This window comes from Giraffa tippelskirchi, chromosome 1 (genome assembly GCF_054371585.1).
Source record: "Giraffa tippelskirchi isolate mGirTip1 chromosome 1, T2T-mGirTip1v1.2.pri, whole genome shotgun sequence".
Taxonomy (NCBI): Eukaryota; Metazoa; Chordata; class Mammalia; order Artiodactyla; family Giraffidae; genus Giraffa; species Giraffa tippelskirchi.
In genome coordinates, this window is record NC_137275.1 from 188013250 (window position 1) to 188021212 (window position 7963).

The 7963-nt window shown below is 41.0% G+C and overlaps 1 long non-coding RNA gene across 1 annotated transcript in view; it reads left to right on the forward strand.

Annotated features, from left to right (window-relative positions):
* LOC145515355 (uncharacterized) overlaps positions 1-7963 on the forward strand; it is a 150536-nt gene that overhangs the window by 30555 nt on the left and 112018 nt on the right. The gene's annotated exons all lie outside the window — the stretch shown is intronic.

Sequence of the window (7963 nt, forward strand, 5' to 3'; positions counted from 1 at the left end):
TGCATATGTATCACATCTTCTTTACCATTCACCTGTTGATGGACATTTAGGTTAGGTTAGTGTTCTTACATGGACAATGACCAATCAGAGTAAACCATACAGTCATACTGGTGTGTACTTTTGGATTCCAGAGTGTGGGTATGGGATGGAGTTGAGGAAGGATGATGAAGAGTGTGAGCTCTGGATGAAGAATTCCCATGAATATTGATTTTTCCAGACTGACAAAGTGACTTGAGGATGGAAAGGAAAATCATGACTCTGTTACCAATATTATCGAAAAATGAAGGAGGCAATTCTTGTCAGTATTATGCCAAGGTAATTTTGGGCTGGATAACCATGATAAAGAGAGGAGGAAAGTGACAGAGTCAGCTGGGGCTGCTGTAACAGAATACCATACACTTAGAAACAACAGAGAAGAAAACAAGAGAAGACTCTTGAGAGTCCCTTGGACAGCAATGAGATCAAACCCCTGGACAGCAGGGAGATCAAACATGTCAATCTTAAAGGAAATTAACCCTGAATATTCACTGGAGGGACTGATGCTGAAACTCCAATAACTTTGGCCACCTGATGCAAAGAGCCAACTCATTGAAAAATACCCTGATGGTGGGAAAGACTGAAGGCAAGAGGAGAAGGGGATGACAGAGGATGAGATGGCTGGATAGCATCACTGACTCAATGGGCATGAGTTTGAACAAACTCTGGGAGATGGTGAATGACAGGGAAGCCTGATGAGCTGCAGTCCATATGGTCAGAGTCGGACACAACTTAGCCGTTGAACAATGAACATGAACAACAGAAATTTACATCTCACAGTTTTGGAAGTTGGAAATCCAAGATAAGGCATTGGAGGATCTGATATCTGGTGAGAGTTGCTTCATAGTTCATAGATAAGCATCTTCTTACTGTGTTCTCACTTTTTGGAGGGGGAAAGAAGCTCTTTGAGGTCTCTTAAAGGGCATTACACTAATTCCATTCATGAAGGCTCCACCCTCATGACCTAAGCGTCTCTCAAAGATAGACCTCCTAATACCATTACCTTAGGGGTTAGGATTTCAGTGCATGGATTTTTTTTTTTGCAAGGGTGAGTGGGTGACATAAATGTTCACACCATGGCCGCCCAATCACCTGTTGGTCAGAAGTTTTAGAGGACAGTGACAGAGTTATTTCTTGAAGCAGTGTTGGAAGAAAGGCATATGGACCTCACTGTCCCACCTTGGGAATTTGGAAGAATAAGCAACCATTTGGGAAGCACACAGGGAACAGTGTTCTTTGAGGAACCAGGTTTCAGTACGACGAGAAACAGGAAAGTGTGAAAGTGTTGGTCGCTCAGTCATGTCTGACACTTTGCAACCCCATGGACCTTAGCCCACTAGGTTCCTCTGTCCATGGCATTCTCCAGGCAAGAATATTGATATGGGTAGCCATTCCCTGCTCCAGGGGATCTTTCCAACCCAGAGATCGACCCAAGTCTTTCATATTGAAGGCAGATTCTTTACTGTCTGAGTCACCAGGGAACCCCCAAGAAATAGGAGGGGATAAAAGAGAGGGTGAATATAAGTAGACTTTGTTTACCCTGGAACAGACAGAGTTTGGAAGGAGGAGAGCCATGGAAGTGGACTGAGGAAAGAAAGACATAAAACAATATGACACTATGAAGATAGAAGGATGCTAGATGTCAGGCTTAGATCTTGAGTACGGTCTTTGGATGACCAGGATATGAGGCATGAGGTGATTAGCAAGCTGCAAGCTTTCCGTATAATTAGTCCTAGCGGTCTCCTGATAGATGGAGACTGGGGAGGATAGGAGCTCAGGTCAGTGTGGAGTGAGGCCTGGCCTAGAATGACTGTGCTTCCAAGAAGTCCCAAGACAGGTGAACAGGCTGTCACCGGGATTGGTTCCAAGATTTTGACCAAATGTTGGAAACACTGACAGTCTCTTGTGGGACATATACTGTATCTGGTTTTCCTACAGCAGAGTACACCTGCAGTGTGACTTAATTGTGCTAGAGTTGAGAATAGCATTCTATCCTCAACTGGAAGCCACAAATCCCCGAGTGCAGAAGAGGGAGCAGAGATGCATTTAATTGGCAAGGAAGGATCTGAATTAGTGAGGACTCAGCTTAGCTTGCTGCATGCTGCCTCCAGGTACAGTATCAAATAGCATATAGGTCCTCAGATGGTACTTATTCAAGAATATGGCTTCAATTAGATATTTGCAAAATGAAGTGGTGTTCATTGCTCTGCAGATTTTATAATAGAGTGGTGGGGTGGGCTTGGTCAACATTACATTCTGGTCCTCAAGTTCTTCCTTGGGGTAAAAAATCAAAGGACCATGGGGGATACAGTTTATGGTAGAGCTTGAGGATAGATAAGAATTAGTGAACCAAGTTCAGTTCAATTCAGTCGCTCAGTTGTGTCCGATTCTTTGCGGCCCCATGGACTGCAGCACACCAGGCTTCTTTGTCCATCGCCAACTCCCAGAGCTTACTCAAACAAATGTCCATTGAATCAGTGATGCCATCTAACCATCTCATCCTCTGCCATCCCCTTCTCCTCCTGCCTTCAATCTTTCCCAGCATCAGGGTCTTTTCCAAGGAGTCAGTTCTTCGCATCAGGTGGCCAAAGTATTGGAGTTTCAGCTTTAGCATCAGTCTTTCCAATGCATGTTCAAGACTGATTTCCTTTAGGATTGACTGGTTGGATCTCCCTGCAGTCCAAGGGACTCTCAAGAGTCTTCTCCAACACCACAGTTCAAAAGTATCAATTCTTCAGTGCTCAGCTTTCTTTATAGTGCAACTCTCACATCCATACATGACTACTGGAAAAACCATAGCTTTGACTAGATGGACCTTTGCTGGCAAAGTAATGCCTCTGCTTTTTAATATGCTGCCTAGGTTGGTCATAGCTTTTCTTCCAAGGAGCAAGCATCTTTTAATTTCATGGCTGTGGTCACCATCTGCAGTGATTTTGGAGCCCCCCAAAATAAAGTCTCTCACTGTTTCCACTGTTTCCTCATCTATTTCCCATGAAGTGATGGGACCAGATGCCATAATCTTAGTTTTCTGAATGTTGAGCTTTAAGCCAACTTTTTCACTCTCCTCTTTCACTTTCATCAAGAGGCTCTTTAGTTCTTCTTTACTTTCTGCCATAAGGGTGGTGTCATCTGCATATCTGAGGTAATTGATATTCCTCCTGGCAATCTTGATTCCAGCTTGTGCTTCATCCAGCCTGGCATTTCACATGATGTGCTCTGCATAGAAGTTAAATAAGCAGGATGACAACTTACATACAGCCTTGAATTACTCCTTTCCCGATTTGGAACTAGTCTGTTGCTCCATGTCCAGTTCTAACTGTTGCTTCTTGACCTGCATACAGATTTCTCAGGAGGCAGGTCAGGTGGGCTGGTATTCCCATCTCTTTCAGAATTTTCCACAGTTTATTGTGATCCACACAGTCAAAGGCTTTGGCGTAGTCAATAAAGCAGAAGTAGATGTTTTTCTGGAACTCTCTTGCTTTTTTCAAGAGATGCTTTTTCAACATCTGACAGATGTTGGAAATTTGATCTCTGGTTCCTCTGCCTTTTCTAAAGCCAGCAAAGGGTATTATAAAAATAAGTACATGACAAAATAAGGATACAAGAAAACATAATGTAGCTTCACTTGCAGATAGTCTTATTCCTTCTGCGTTACAGCTCTCCAGTATGATGACTTGCATAGACTTAGTGAATATCTAAACATGCTTGCTGATGAATCTTTTGTTGCTCATGTTACTAGGAGAAAGTAACAGCAAATGTATACTTATATCAAGATCAGTGCTGGAAGGAAATATAGCTATGTGCTGTTGTTTCAAGCTGGCAGACTTAAGAATACCCAACTGGCACCTGGAATTAGTTTTTCACCATGGCAACACACTCTCCACTCCCAGCATACTCTGCTATTACTGCTAAGGTCCCCCACATCCTAGTGGAGAAAGAGTCATGGATTAGTTGATGGTGGTCAAAAGACTTCCTTCCTTCCTTCCTTTCTCCACTCACAAATGCTTCATGCATGCCAGCTTTGTGTTAAGCACCGGGAATACAAAGATGACGAAATACTCTCTCCTTGTAAGCAGGCTTGAGTGCGATTTGTTTCAAGTTTGGGTATGCTGGGAATGTTTCCCAGGTGATAAGGGCTTTGGAGAATGAAAAGGAGTTTGGGGAGAAGAATATTCATTAGCAGGAATAATAGGTGTGAAGGTAATCTGTAAAAGTAATAAGGCAGAAAAGGTCTTGGTGTCTTTGGGGCAAGAATGAGAAATTAGCATGAACAAAATCTGAGATGCATACTGGTAAGAAGGGCCCAGATATGAGGAACTTAAATTTGAAGTCAAGATACATGATTTTTGTCCTCTAAGCAGTGGGGAGCTACTAGAGCGAGGAAGTGAAATGATTGTACTTGCTCTTTAGCAAGGTCCTTGTAGTGGCTGTTTCTGGGGAGGTTTCTAGGATTGAGGAACCAGTTCAGTTAAGTCAGAGCAGTTGGGATCTTGCCACTCGAATTATGCTCTGTGGAGTATCAGCTTCCCTGTCAGCATCACCTGGAAGCATGCTAGAGATGCAGGTTCTTGGGCCTCACCCAGAGGTACTGAGTCATTTTAACAAGATTCCAAGGTAATATGTGTGTACAGTAAATCAGACGCTACGTTGATAGATAGCTCTTATGGCATTCATGTATGATCCCTGGGAGAGATGTCCCGAACTTTTTCCTTCCCTTATACCACAGATTCACAAACCATTCCATGATCTTTTTTATCTCCATTTTTAAAAGACTGATAGAAATTTCAAGAGTATATTTCAAAGAACAAAATAATGCCATTTTCAGCAACATGGGTGCAAGTAGAAATTATCATACTAAATGAAGTAAGTCAGATAAAGAAAGAAAAATGCCATGTGATATCACTTATAGGTAAAATCTAAAATGTGACACAAATGAACCAATCTACAAAATAGAAACAGACTCACAGACATAGACATCAGACTTGTGGTTGCCAAGGAAAAGCTGGGGAGGGAGAGGGATGGCCTGGGAGTTTGGGGTTGGTAGGGGCAAACTATTACCATTTAGAATGGATAAACATCAAGATCCTACTGTGTAGCATGGAAACTATCTTTGCTCTCCTGTGATAAACCATAATGGAAACGAATATAACAAAGAATGTATATATGTATATAACTGAGTCACTTTTCTGTATAGCAGATTGGTAAAATATTGTAAATGAAGTATATTTCAATTTTTAAAAAGTATATTTCAATAATCTGAGAAACTCAATTTTTTTAAGCTTTGGGTTTTTGAAACATTTTTGTCACAGGCTGTTAATGTATGAGTGGGTTCAGGGAGTCATGCAGAAAAGACTATTATATCTGTGCTATTTTAATTTCTTAAGCTTGGTGATGGAATGCAGGTATTCATATATTACAATTTGCCATTTTGGGTAAGTTGCAATATTTTATCATTCAGATTCATAAAATCTTGATTAAACAGTAATGTTTAGTGATCTACAAAGGGGAAAAGAGCAAGAAACCTCATCCAAAATGGTACCCCAAGACTCATGTTTGAGGTAGGAGAACATAAATGATATCAATAATATTTATGTAAATGGTAATAGTTACATTTGTCCAGTGCTTAATAGGTACTATTTTGGGGATACTCGTTATGTGCTAGACATTAAGTACTTTATGTATAACTCATTGAGTGTCATAACCACTCTAAATGGTAGGACCTATTATTTGTTTTGATTTCATAGGGAGTTAAAAAAGTTTACTGACACCTAGTTGACTTACAATGTTGTATTAATTTCTTCTGCACAGCAAAGTGATTCAGTTGTACCTATGTATATATTCTTTTTCAAGTTCTTTTTCACTGTGGTTTATCATAGGATATTGAATATAGTTCCCCGTGCTATACAGTAGAACCTTATTATATATCTGTTCTGTATATGATAGTTTGCATTGTTTAATCCCAAACTCCCAGTCCATCCCTCTCCAAGCCCCCATTCCCCCTGGCAACTCATGTTTATTCTCTATGTCTTTATGTGTGTTTCGTAGATAAGTTCATTTATGTTGTATTTTAGATTCCACATATAAGTGGTAATACTTTGGCCACCTGATGTGAAGAACTGACTCATTGGAAAAGACCCTGATGCTGGGAAAGATTGAAGGCAGGAGGAGAAGGGGATGACAGAGGATAAGATGGTTGGATGGCATTGCTGACTTGATGGACATGAGTTTGAGCAAGCTCTGGGAGTTGGTGATGGACAGGGAAGCCTGGCATGCTGCAGTCCATGAGGCTGCAAAGAGTTGGACACTACTGAGCGACTGAACTGAACTGATAAGTGGTACTATATGATATTTGCCTTTCTCTGACTTACTTCACTTAGTATGATAATCTCTAGGTCCACCCATGTTGCTGCAAATGGCATTATTTCATTTTTTTATGGCTGAGTAGTATTCCATTGCATATATGTACCACATCTTATTTATCCATTCATCTGTCGATGGACATTTAGGTTGTTTCCATGTCTTGGCTGTTGTAAAAAGTGCTGCTATGAACATAGGGGTGCATGTATCTTTTTGAATTATAGTTTTGTCTGGATATATGCACAGGAGTGGGGTTGCTGGATCATATGGCCACTCTATTTTTAGTTTTTTGAGGAACCTCCAGACTGCTTTCCACAATAGCTGCACCAATTTACATTCCCACTAACAGTGTAGAAGGGTTCTCACAGGGATATTTTCATAGATGAAAAAAAAGAAGATGTTAAGATGTCAGACATTTGGCCCAAGGCCACAAATGAGAATTTGAAATCAGTTCCTGGAAATCCCAGGTACAAGTTCTTAATCACTACACCACAGGATAGTATGCAAACGGACATAATGAAATAAATGTACTGTTTTTCTTTTGTCAGGCTAGAGAAAAGCGAATGCAAAACATATTTTGGCTTTGGAGAGACAATTCTTACGGTATTTGTTAGCTGTCTTTTGTATATCTGATCTTGGGAAAATGCAGTTTGGAGCTAGAAATGAGTGATATTGAGAAACATCCCATTTGAATTTCAGATATGGAGAAAATCCGCTAATTAAAAAAAATTAACTATATAAGACCACTCCTTAAAACAACTATACTATGCAAGTTCCGAGTTTCTGTGACTGAATTCTATGACTGAGCTTATAACTGTCCTTCAAGACTCAGGTAAATGTCATTCTGCTGGGAATCATTTCTGTTTGTTTGAGATGGGGTGCCTCCTCCTTTTGTTCACATCTCCTCTACTTGTGATGATAATAGCTGACCCTTACGACATCACAGTGCATTGAACATGTAAACACTTTACTTATCTTGTAACAGCTCTTTGGAAAATTATCACTATCCTCATATTATGGAGAAAGGAACTGATGCGTTTGGAGATTAAATAGTTTACCTGACATTGTGATCAGCCACTAAGTTGTGTCTGACTCTTTCATGACCCCATGGATAGCCCACCGGGATCCTTGGTCCGTGGGATTTCTCAGGCAAGAGTACTGGAGTGGGTTGCCATTTTCATCTCCAAGGAATCTTCCCGACCCAGGGATTGAACTCATGTCTCTCGTGTTAGCAGGCAGATTCTTTACCACTGAGCTACCAGGGAAGCCCTATCTGACGCCATGCAGTTAACAAATGGCAGAGCCAGAATTCAGATTTCAGAAGTCTGGTCTTGGAGCTGGATTCCTATCACCCTCGAGCTATCTGCCTCCCTTGCCCCACTGATTCAAGTGCCTTTTCCCCTCTTCTGATTTGTTCCAAATCATTCATTGAAAGTGTTGAGGGTATCCTATGAACTGAATGCTTTTCCAGTGCTGGGAACACACTGGAGAAGCAAAGGTGCTGCCTATCTAGGCAAAGGATGGAGGGAAACATCTAGAAAGTGAGAACAGCATAAATAAAGGCATGGAA